Consider the following 10,189-nt stretch of genomic DNA (forward strand, 5'->3'; position numbering starts at 1 on the left):
TATGCATGCATGGGATACCTAGTTTGCATGCCTGAGACTGCCTAGGGTGCAACTGCCTACTAGATGTGGAGAGGGCTCACTATGTGCAGATATGACTGCGCCAAGCTAGCAGCCTGTATATGGGTGGTTTTGGTGGACGCTCAGCAAGGGGGCTGGGTGGTATGCTGAGGAGGGGATGATGGGTATTCAATTAAGTATCCAGGTGTGTTGGGGTTGGATGGCTCGGTTCAGACCAGACCATTATGTGTGCGTGAGCCGATAACATTTCTGTACATGCCTATCACACATTTTAATGTTCATATGTTTGTGGGATTGTGTTCTGCAGTATGGCCTGTCAGGTTGTATTGCAAATGTGAATGTTTCTTTTTTGGTTTCCTTTCTGATTCACCCACTGCTCCCTCTTACACCTCCAGTTCACCTGTTGTGCATCCGACCCAGTCTCCCCTTGGCAAATTATTACATTACCCGTCACCCCCCACCCCCATATTCCACACACACCATCCATCCCTTCTCTGGTTGATGGCCCATGGCACACACAATAAAACACATTGCATATTCTACATGTCTCTGGTACCAATATGGTTGTGAGGACAACCCTGGCAGATTTGATCTTCCACATGCTGTACTTCACGCACATAGGTACACTCAAATACCTATCTTTCATGGCATGGTAGGTAGATGCGGGTAATACCCATTCATCTTTGGCCCATCCAGACAGGGACGACATGGACCGCAAATGGGCAGATATTGAGCGAATGCTCTGACCATTGGTAGGGTTGCCACCTTTTCAGATGGCCAAAGTGGGACATCTTCGGGACACACATCAGATTTTACAGGCCGACACATGGCCACGGTCAGTACAAAGGAGAGTACTTTACTTTTATGCCTAATTGACAGCTTATTCTTGTAGTATTTTAGTTGCTTATTCAGTTTCTTATGACATTTAGGTGTTTCAGATACAGAATAACTTTTATGCAATTATTACATTAATATAGGACATATTTTTGTCATTAAATCTCAGGACATCTGCCATTTGACACTAAGTGTACAGGACACAACTGCCCAAAGAGGGACTGTCCCTCGCAAAGTGGGACATGTGGTAACCCTACGTACATCGGCTTTAAAGCGCCTTAATCACCCTATATCTGACTGCCACTATGCAAATGTGAAAGGTATATATTCCCAATAATGCACGTGGGGAGATGTGCATCACAGTCAGGTGTTTAATCCCGGGTCGTAGGTTCTGCAGGACTGGCTGGAGGCTGAGTAGGGTTGTGGACAACTACTGCTCATACAACTTGTGTCCAGATGTCTATGGGACTGGACATCGTGTCGTGACACCAACTCTAATCTTTAGAACAGATACTTATCCCATGAGGGATATCCAAAAATTTTGGGACCGATAACCTCAATGTTTTTGGATTTACGAAAATGAGGTAGGGTTATACATGCAAGGGATAAATAGTTTGCAATCCTGAGACTGCCTAGGGTGAGACTACCTACTAGATATGAGTAGGGGTCACTATGTGCTGATATGGCTGCGCCAAGCTAGCAGCCCGAGTATGGGTGGTTTTGGTGGACGTTCAGGAAGGGAGGAGGGTGTGTTGTGGAGGGGATGATGGGTATTCAGTTATGTATCCAGGTGTGTTGGGGTTGGATGGCTCAGTTCAGGCCAGACCATTATCTGGGTATGTGCCAGTAATGTTGCTGTACATGTGTATCACACATTTTAATGTTCATATGTTTGTGGGATTGTGTTCTACAGTATGGCCTGTCAGGTTGTATTGTGGATGTGAATGTTTGTTCTTTGGTTTTCTTTCTGATTCACCCACTGCTTCCTCGTACACCTCCAGTTCACCTATTGTGCATCCAACCAAGTCTCCCCTTGGCGAATTATTACATTACCCGTCACCCCCCACCCCCATATTCCACACGCACCATCCATTCCTTCTCTGGTTGATGGTCCATGGCACAGTCGACAGGACACATTGCGTACATTACATATCTCTGGTACCAATATGGTTGTGAGGACAACCCTAGCATTTTTGATCTTCCACATGCTGTACTTCATGCACATAGGTAGACACAAATACTTATCTTTCATGACATGGTAGGTAGACCCGGGTAATACCCGTTCATCTTTGGGCCGACAACATGGACTGCGAATGGGCAGATATTGAGCGAATGCTCTGACCATTGGTAGGGTTGCCACCTTTTCATATGACCAAAATGGGACATTTTTGGGACACACATCAGATTTTACAGGCCAACACATACCCACGGTCAGTACAAAGAATAGTACTTTAGTTTTATGCCTACATGCAAGCTTATTGTTGTAGCTGTTTAGTTGCTTATTCTGTTTTGTTTAGTTGCTTATTCTGTTTCTTGTAACATTTAGGTATTTTACATACAGAAATAAGTGTTGTATGGGACTATTACATAAAATATGGGACATAATTATGGCCTACAACCGCAGGACATTTAACATTTGTAATGGTTTTGGTATGGACACAACTGTCCAGAGGGGGACTGTCACTCACAATGTGGAACAGGTGGTAACCCTAACCATTGGGCTAGGCTTAGCAATTGGTGGCACGCTAACATGCTGCGTGTCGCTTCCACTTGGTATAACTATCGACACTACAATGGAATACGGGCATGGGATTTTAAATGTCATTTGTTCAAGGGACAGGGACTCAATATTCAGCTAGGTGTCTTTGTGTTTACTTTTTATTTTGGTGTTCGCAAAACTGTCTTGTATGCTTTGCATACATTTCAGTATCCATGGACACTGACAGGAGTGATTACTATTAGAGGCAGGCTGTACTAGTCAGCATTTTAGGTTGCACGTATGCAGCTGACAAGTTCACACCTCCGTGCAGAGCTTGGACACGCCCCCTGCACTTGCGCACGTTTCCTATGCACGTGGCCATTGTGGCAGAGTGCCTTCATTAATATACATGTTTTGCTGCTGCGCCATCTCTACTACACTGCATGGTCGGCGCAAGGCTAAAGCCGTCCTTGCGCCGAGCTTCATGAATCCCGGGGACTGTCTTGCTGACTGAAAAAAAAATCTTTGTACTAAATCTTTGTCGGTACTTAATGTCCCTAGAATGTAATATTATAACTCAGGGAAGTAGTTGTATAAAAAGCCATCTTCTTTTTTTATCTAAGGATGGTAACATTTTTTCCAAAATGTACTTAGTTGCTAATACTAGTATGTTTGCTGACTGAAGAAAAAAAACAACTTTGTCTTTGTTTATTTCTCTTATTGTGGACTTTTCCTGTTTGTATATCATGACACATTTTAGTAAATGAAAAAAATAAGACATACATCTATGAACAACACTAATTTTAAATTAAGGGATATTATTAGTCTTACTAAAGAGTAAGATATTATTTTTCTGTTGCATTTATCACCATCATAATATCAGAATGACATAGTTAGGCACTGGTCTAGTGAGCAGTTATGCACTGGTCTAGTGAGCATGCTCCAGCTAAATGTCAGTTTTGCTAAGGATGCTTTATACATAAAAAGAATGAGAACCACTGCTTTATATATATAAGACTTGCATATAAAATTTGAACTACACATTTTGCTACTAGTTATCAGCTTGATCCAGTTTTCACTGTTTAGAAATGCTGGACTTGCTTATCATTGTAGGATACACTGATATTTGGAAAGCAGAGGACAGGTTTCTAGTAAATTTACAATACTTGCACAATCACTGCACTGCCAATACTATTATACAAAAGTAGCATTTTATTTATTTTCTGCCTACAGAAATACATTCCCTGAGGAAATAATAGCCAGAGAGATCCAGCAAGACAATGTGTCAACTACTTCATCTGTTTTCTCAGCACTTCTCAGTATGGAATTATGGCAGGCAGCTGAAGTGGAATTAATTTGGGAATAGTTCAACAAACGTTACTTGCCAAATTCTTTGTCAGTGAACTCCCACCCACACCTGTAAGGAAGAATAACTTACAACATGCTACGCTACATTTAGGAGCTGGGTTTTACCCCATAAACACAAAATACAAGGTTTGAGTCTGACCCGGGATATTCACATACCTCTCAGAATGTCCGGATTTTTTTGCTTCATATTTTTGGTCTGTTCCTCATAAAATTTGTGGTTCTCTGGAAAATTGCTGAAGACTGATGTCACTAAATAATGACATACATGTGAATTTTAGACTTCATATCCTTCAGAAAATGCATGCTATCACTATTTCTAGCAACTTTCTAAATTTGTAAGAGCAATATTTAAAATCTGTCCATATTTTTGGGCCATTGTCCCCCCATTATTTTAGGCTTTGTCCAGATTTCTAGTGATAAGAGTTTGACAGGTATTAGATACTGGCTAGGCTTAAAATGGCTCTAAAGGGCAATAAGCCTAATATTTACCCTAGAAGCTCTCCCATCCACATGCATGCATATATACACACAAACACACACACACACACATACTTTCCCCTACCAACCTCACAGTCATGAGTATTTGTTAGTGTGGAAGCAGTGGACAATAAGGTTATTGAACTTCCTATTTTTCCCCCCTGTTGTGTGATTTTAGAGTTCATATATATTTGTCGGTGGTGCAGGGTGTTTTTTTATCAGAAGACAACAAAATATGCCATCTATGAATAGAAGTCAATGATGTTAGTTCCACTGAGAATTATTTTAGTGCAACTTACTGTTGATGGCTATTTATTTGCCTCCTTTCTCCAAGCTCTGTGGCAGTGCTCTCACTTCTTTTCTGTTTCTTTCATTCTGTTGTTCACTTGGACTCCTGCCGTACTGTTTTCTCCTGATTACATTTCTCTGTAAAGGGTACAGCCTACACGCAATATGCCTAACCTTCTGAGAACTAACTTACAATTCAGAGGGTCCCCCTCTTCTTCATATCATATGAATAGATTCTTCCATTTTACTTAGATTCCACACCAACAAACTTCCTTAACAGTAATTCTACATTTGCAGTTATTCTCTTCCCGTTTTATCCTATTTTCTCTCCCTAACTCCCACTCACGTACTATCTCTGTATATCTACTTGAAATCTCCTGCTACCAGCAAAAAGAGCAGTTATACTGTTAGTACGCATCATTACGCATCATTCTTGAATCTTTCCTAATCGCACCTTTATGTGGCTACTGACTGCATTAACTCACTCCAAACCCTTTCACTGACCTAAATAGCTACTGCTACTACAGAAGGGGGTTATACTTGAGTGTAATGTACCAGCACTGATATTGACAAACATGGGGATTCTTTAACAAGTAAGACTGCATATTTGAAGCAGATTTGTTCTTTTGGGCAACACCAATTCACCCTGACAGGCAATCTTTCATCTCCATCCTATTTGTGACACTTAAAAGTGTCCAGAAAAGCTATCTTGAAGGGAATCTTTGCATATACTCATGTATATGTGAATAATTTATGCCAAATAATTGGTCTTAAAAGGAGGACTGACATGCACATTTATGTATTTTATGAGAACCAAAATAAATGACTATTCTTGAATAAGATACTTAACTATATTAAAATGGTACTTACCAGTAGTAAATTCATCAATTCAGATTACATATGCTTTTAAGCTACTTCTTTATAACTGCTTTAGTCGGTTAATAATGAAACATACCACACCTCCAAATGTATCTGCTTTTAAAAAAAGTAAAGTCTTCTCAGTGCATTAAATGTGTTGAAACATTTTTGTAGGGAGTTATAAGTTATAGTGTTTCCTAGAAGGTGATCTACATGAATCCTCCATTGTGTTTTTTTTTCACCAGGGACTGAAAAGATAACAAGCTGCTATTTAATGGGAGGATTAAAAGTGCTTTTATGATGTAAAGTGTCATCTGGAACATTTTAACTAATTACTCTGGGTGATATTCATAGTCGTTATGATTATGCATAATGGTAATCTGGGCTTTCTGAGCATTAGCACAGCCAAGGAGTGATTTGTAAAGGTTGCTACAAGCCATACATGATAGCCTTCTACTTATGTAATTCTAACAAGATATGACATAGAATGTCTTATACCTATATGGTCCCTTCTCACCTGTTTGTGATTTTATAGTCAGTTTTTAACAGGTTAAATGGCAAAATGATGCCTTTTCTATCTACTTTGCATTTGGTAAAGATGTTTGGTTTTACTGCTAGAGTGGTTCTTTTCCAGTATGAGCTGCTTGTTTTGGCCAACCCAAAATCCCCAAGCATCCACCAGCATTGACTGACCAAGAAGGTAAAGATTCAGGCAAAAATTAACTTATTACAGTTTTGATATTCTTGTTAGGTTTACAGCTGACAGGGTCATTTTAAAGGTTTAGTGAGCATGTATGACCCCCACAGACAGTAACTGGGGGGATGCGTGGACTTCCTCTCCCTATGGATAAGGTATGTAAAGCTCTCACTATATTTACCATGGGGCCCTTTCAGAGACAGACTGAGGACATGTTGGGTATTTCAAGGCTTCTGACTAGAGGATATTTTAGCAATTCCTTGATATACTCTAGAAAAATGTGAATCAGTACATCTGATTTTTATGTGTCACCTTAGGACCAAGTTCAGATCATACAGTCTTTTAGTCTTTTATGGAATGGCATGTTTCCTTGAGGTGCTTGATGCAATAGATTGCACTCATGTTACCATTAAGGCACCATCAGGTTCAAGGGGCAATGGTATGACAATAGGAAGGCCTACCATTCCATCAACTGACAAGTAACGTGAGATGCATGGGGGTGTATCACCAATGTGTTATCCCAGCATCCTGGTAGTGCCCATGGTTCCCATACTTGTCACACTAGCTCACTTTACTGCCTCTTCATGGCTCCATGGTTACCTTGTAGGTAAGTGGAAATTGTAATCATCTAATCAGGCTTTGTAAAATGTATTATTTACTACTAAATCATCCTTCCTTTGTTTTGTCCCCCCTTCTCTTCTTTTCTTGTATCTTCTAGATAATGCAGGCTATCCCCTAGAACCCTGGCTCATGAACCCTGTGAGGAATCCAATGGGAACTGCAGAGTAAAGTTATAACACTGCTCTGTCACAGATGAATTGTCATTAAGAGAGTCTTTGGCCTGCTTAAATCCCATTTCTGGATGAGTCAAGGGGTGCCGGTATGACCCCCCTGCTGCATGCAGGATGTTTAGCATATGTTGCACTCTGTACTATATAATCATGCTCCAGTCTGGTGCTGAAATGTCCCATGATGTCACCACAGCACCCATTATAGGTCCTACCATGACTGATGGTAGTACTGGCAGCCAGCTGTTACCATTTGTAACAGATTACATGTGACAGGCTAGTGCATGGTAAATGATTACATTGGTAAAGAAGTGGCATCTAGTCCACAGCTATAGACCATGATATTCAGGTGAGCCCTTCCTCATTGTATAAATGCAGCTGTGTGTGTGCTGGGCTTATTGATGTATTGTCTGCCGTCCTGTGACAGTCCCTCTTACCCTTTTCTTTATTTCCTACAGTTGAGTTACTCATACAGTACCTATATTTACTCTTTATAACAGTCTTGCCTATGCGTTTCATATTGCTGGCGGTAGCTGTGACATGTGCCTGTGCCTGGCACCCCTTTGCACAGGTATTACAATGAACACTGCTACTTCTGGGATGGTGCCATCCTCCAGAAGATAATCCTGTCATTGAGGAGACACTGGTGTTAAAATGCATGGGTTCTCTCCCCATACAACCTGCAAGGTAATGACCCCATTTACTTCACTTTGTGATCCATTCTCACTTCCTACATGGTTATGTAACTGCTGTGGAGTGCGTGATCCTGCCATTAAACTTGATGACTGTGGGCTAGTTTCCTCAGGCTGTCTCGTGAATATATAATAACATTATCATCATATCATCATCAACAGGCATTCTGCTATTGACATCTTCCAGCTGTGCTGCTACTTTCTGCAGCTGAATTTGTGAAGAAGTAATTTTATTGCATTATTACTGGGACAATGGAGTAAGAAACCGAATGTTGCATAATCTGTTATGAAGGACACATGGCATTCACACTCACTTCACTTTCTGAACTGGCAGAAATAGGTGATTCACCTGTTGATAGCAAATGTCATGGTACATGTAAGCTGTACCCTCTGCAGTCATCCTGTTAATGTGAACATGTCATATGTCATGGTGGATGCATTAACATTCCTGAACACGTCTGTGAATACTGCTGAGGAGGGTAGTCGTCAGTGTCCACACCACCTCTCATTATGCACATGTTGTAGCATATCCCCATATGGAGAACAAGTATTCCTCATCAGGTGTTAAAGGGATACATGTGGAAGGACCCCCATCAGTACTGCTATGAGCAATTGCATTATGTCTTGCCTTAGCTCTGGCATCACCTACCACATCTTTATGGCCCCCAAGAGAACATGGTTCTCCTCAAGGCTGAAATTGTCTTTTCTCTGTCTTGATCCCTGATGCATGTCTTAAGACTGATCAATATGGTATTGGGCAGTAAGTTATTTTAGACAGAGCAGAGGACTTTATGCATTGTCTGCTAGACTAAGGGCTTTCAGTAGGTGCAGCTGACACCAAAGGATTTGTAATCAAGAGGGCTACTTGTCACACTAATTGGTCAATATGCTTGTGATTAAAGATGTGAGTATGATCTTCAATGTTACATGGTTATTGATTGTTATAATTCTGCCTATTTTGCTGTATAGTTGTGGTTTGTGAATAAGTAAAGTGATAATGCTTTATGGAAAAGTTGTCACACAAATAAATGTTATGTTTACGACTGCAAGAAGAGTTGCTGTGTTGGAGTGGGATGTGGGATACAAATATTTAGCCTTAAACACAGAAAAGTCATTTAAAAAATGTGATAATGCTTTATGGCAAAGTTGTCATCCTGGTCACAAATGCAAGAGGAGTTCTTGTTTGGGAATGCGATGTGGGATAAAAATAATTGTCCTTAATAAACGCAGAAAATAATAATACAAAAATCAGTTCTAAACTGAATAATATATGTATAGACTTATTTGTCAGTTTAGTGTCTTTAGACACGTGCATCCTAATAAAATTAACACAGACAGACATGTAAAAGAAGTCATATAATCAAAAAAATAAAACTGTAACATTTTTCTCTGGCTACAGCTTGTCTGCTTGGGGTATGGGCACATCCTTCAACCTTTGAAGATCTTTATATTTTGACTTAAGTGTCTTCACACTACTCCTTGCATAACTGCATGTTAAGTTGTATCATGTAAAGTTGTAAGGAAGACACTTTTTAAATTCTGAAAAAAAAAAAGAAATTGAACAATGCATTTTTTCAGTAAAATTCAGTTGTTATTACTGCCCACCCCCACTCTGCACTCTGCCTAGACTGTGATGGCTAACTATGGACAGCCATCTTGTATCTGTAGTTAGTATTTTGGAAAGAATCCCTGTCATATAAAATTATCACATTAATGAATAGTTTGTGGCCTATACAGAGCATTGTATTTTTAACAGCTGTCTGCCTATAACAGAAATAATTACTTAGCTAATAATTACAGTATATTTAAGGTATGTATTTGCCAATGCATATATGTTTGTATCAGTTTGTGCATAAATACAGATATCTTCAGTATTGCTCTCCCTATATTTGTATGTTTGTTTTTTATTGCTGCACATGTTTGCTTTTATATGTTTCTATTTATTTATACACATTTGATAGATACTTGCTATGGTAATTCTTCCATATCACACAAAGATATGGTAGGAAGGAGAAGTAGCACAGATAACTAGCAAGAAGGATTTTAATAAAAGATGACCAATGAGTTGACAACAATCAATGTGATTCCTTCTTCGTTTATCCCAGCCTTTAAATATCCTAGCTAAACCGAAATACTTAGTTATATTAGGCAATTAAAATTCTTAGGAAATAAGTGTATTGCAGATAGGTTAATTCTAACAGTAAAACATGACAAACCTGAAAAAACAACAATATGTTAAATAATGTAGAATAAGCTGGCAGAACCAGCTCTTCTCTTCAAAAGACAGACAATTACAAAATTTCATGACATGTTTCATCACTGATCTGTGAGTCATCTTTGTACTAAGAGCGTATGAATTCCACATCAAGATACTTGTCATTCATCTCTAGTCAACCAAACTTCCTCTGGAATATAGGTGGGAACCAGAGCTGCATTAGGTACCAGTTACCTGGAGTTAGATACCTGCAAA

Source organism: Protopterus annectens, chromosome 3.part1, assembly GCF_019279795.1.
Source record: "Protopterus annectens isolate FY-2018-M chromosome 3.part1, PAN1.0, whole genome shotgun sequence".
In the NCBI taxonomy this organism is placed as follows: domain Eukaryota; kingdom Metazoa; phylum Chordata; order Ceratodontiformes; family Protopteridae; genus Protopterus; species Protopterus annectens.